Source organism: Arachis ipaensis, chromosome B05 (assembly GCF_000816755.2).
Source record: "Arachis ipaensis cultivar K30076 chromosome B05, Araip1.1, whole genome shotgun sequence".
NCBI classification, from domain to species: domain Eukaryota; kingdom Viridiplantae; phylum Streptophyta; class Magnoliopsida; order Fabales; family Fabaceae; genus Arachis; species Arachis ipaensis.
This window is the reverse complement of record NC_029789.2, coordinates 114,387,954-114,390,898: the sequence shown is the minus strand read 5'-3', so window position 1 is coordinate 114,390,898 and position 2,945 is coordinate 114,387,954.

Sequence of the window (2,945 nt, the reverse complement as noted above, 5' to 3'; positions counted from 1 at the left end):
CAATAATTTACTTTCATTTGTATATTTTTAATTTTTAAAGTGTCATGTTGCTAGGATTTTTTAAAAAGTGCCCTACTAGAATTTTTGAGGTTAATCCTTATTAAATTTTTTTTGAGTAAGTTTCATACGAATTGATAATGGCAACATCTGCTGTATTTCAAGAGTTAGGAGGAGTATTGAAGGTACTGGAGGAAGATCAAATTATTGAATTTGGGGAGGAGGATATAAAGAAAGGTTTGGAGAAGTGTACAAGAACTCTAGTTGGGAGATTAATGGCTGATCATAAGTTCAGTGCTGGTACGTTAGAGGTTGCTCTACTTGCGATCTGGAGACAGCCGGTGGGCTTCAAAGTTTTGGATCATGGTGGCAATGTGTTTCAATTTTTCTTTGAAAAGGAGATTGAGATGATTAGGATTGAGAATGGAGCTCCTTAGCTATTTAAAATTATATTCTCAACTTAAAGAGATGGAAAGGAGAAGATTCAATTGTGGAAACTGAATTCTTACAAGTGCCTATATGGATTCAGTTGTGGGATTTATTGAAACATTGTAAAACGAAAGAATTAGGTAGGAAGTTGGGGAGAGTGATGGGGAGAAGTGATGGATGTTGACTTATTTATTTTAAGAGGAAAAGAGGAGCAAATAATTAAAGTTCAGATTGGATTGGATGTCACAAAACTATTGCGAAGATCGATGAAGATTGCAGGGGGAGATAAGAAGGTGATCAAACTGCAAGTCAAAATATGAAAGAATAGGAAAATTTTGTTACTATTGTGGATTCTTGGGACACGAGGCTCACGGATGCAGCAAATTCCTTGAGGATTTACCGGCAGGGAAGGTTGAGGAAGAAAAATGGGAACATTGGGTCAGAGTTGAACAATTTGGAAGGAGGGTCAGCTCCCAAAAAGAGAACCAGAACCCAAATTCTAACCAACAGCCAGAGAAAAAATACCAAAGAGATAGAAAGCCAACTCCGTTAAGCCTGATTACGTCAGGGTAATCCTCTCTCCCCCTATCTATTTTTGTTCTGTGTAGAGGGTTTTTTCCGTCTGCTCCACAGAGGAGAACGGAGGCTAGAATTTTCTGATTTGAGACTGAATTCCAGATGCCCTAAGGTCAGTCATTTATTCTTTACAGATGATTCTATTTTGTTTAGTAAGGCGACAATGAAAGATTGCGAAAGTTTATTAAAGTTGTTTAAAGACTATGAAGAAGTGAGTGGTCAGATGATAAATTTAGATAAGTCTTCTGTTTCTTTTAGCAAGAACACTCCTCTATCAGTCCATGATCAGTTGGCTGCCCTGTTATCTATACCACATGTTGGATGCCAGAACAAGATTTAGGACTTCCAATAGTGGTCAATAGATCGAAAAAAGAGACATTTAATTTTGTCAAAGACAAGGTTTTGCAAAAATTACAACATTGGAAGCGAGCTTTGCTTTCAACTAGTGGCAGAGAGGTTTCAATAAAAGCAGTGACAACTGCAGTGCCTCTATACATACTGAGCTGCTTTAAGCTCTCCGAGACACTATTAGAGGACATCCAAAAGTCAATAATGCAATTTTTCTAGGGCCAAAGGAACGCAGAGAAAAACATGCAATGGATTAATTGGCGGATTGCTTGTAGACCAAAGAACCAAGGTGGTCTAAATTTTAAGGATCTTAGGACTTTTAACTTGGCTATGTTAGGAAAACAGGGATGAAGGTTGATCTTTCGGCCTCACTCTAATTTACAATGTCTATCAAAGCAGATATTTTAAATTTTCAACCTTCATACGCGCAGAAATAGGTAATAATCGATCTTGGGGTTGGAAAAGTATTCTGGAAAGTAGAAAAGTTTTGGAGAAAAGTATTTTTTGGAAGATTGGAAGGGGACATTCAGTTAAAATCTTAGAGGACAACTAGATAAAGCAAATTCAACCAAATAAAATTCAATATCTCAACCATTCACACAATTACCCGATTTGGGTTTTTGAACTAGTCCTACCAGATTAAAATTGGAATCAAGAGCTAATCACCTCAACATTCACACAAAGCGTAGGGCAGGCAATCATAAACACAAGCATCAGAACAACAGAAGATATAGTTACCTGGAATAAAGAGAAGAATGAATGCTACTCGGTTGTCTCTGGATATACATTGGCCTTTCAGTTCTAGCATGCATTAGTTGAGTTTTTGTCGGAACAATGCAGAAGGAGAGAAATCTGGAGTTTAATTTGGAAGTTGAAATGCCAGTCCAAAATTAAAATTTTTCTATGGAAAGTAATGCATGAAGGCTTACCAGTCAAAGAAAGATTGCACTCTAGAATCCAAATGGTGAACCCAATCTGCAATCGATATGATGCTACAGTGGAATCAACTCTCCACTGCCTCACCCAATGCCCGAAATCAGAGAATGCTTGAAAAATAGCAAGCCTTCCCTTGATAAACCAAAAAACAAAAACATGGAGATGGTGGTTATGGCTCTAAGAACAACTCAAAGGGAGAAGGCAAATGCAAAAAGAAACTCATTTGTCAGCAATACTAACCTATACTAACCTGGCAGATTTGGAAGATGAGAAACTTGAGAATCTTCGAAGCCAAAGTCATTTCTCCTCAAGAAGTAATAGCTATTGCAAGGTTCGGAACTCTGGAAGCAGTGGCTAACCTCTATTGATGAAACTCCAAGAACGAAGCTCCTTCTCCAAAAAGTCAAAAAGTCAAAAACTCTTCTTTTTTTTTCACTTTACCCTTTTCACGCCCTTCAGTAACATTTCTTATCTTAATTAGGAGTTAATATCTAGCACTTTTGTTTAGTTGAAAAATTCTTGTTTTTCTGTTGCTGTAAGCTCAAAATGAGTTTTTTATTTTATTGCACCAATAAAATTTGTCTTTAAAAAAAAAACAATAATTCTGTGTCAAAAATTAAAATTTTTATTTCTATTATAAAATTAGTTATTTGATATGT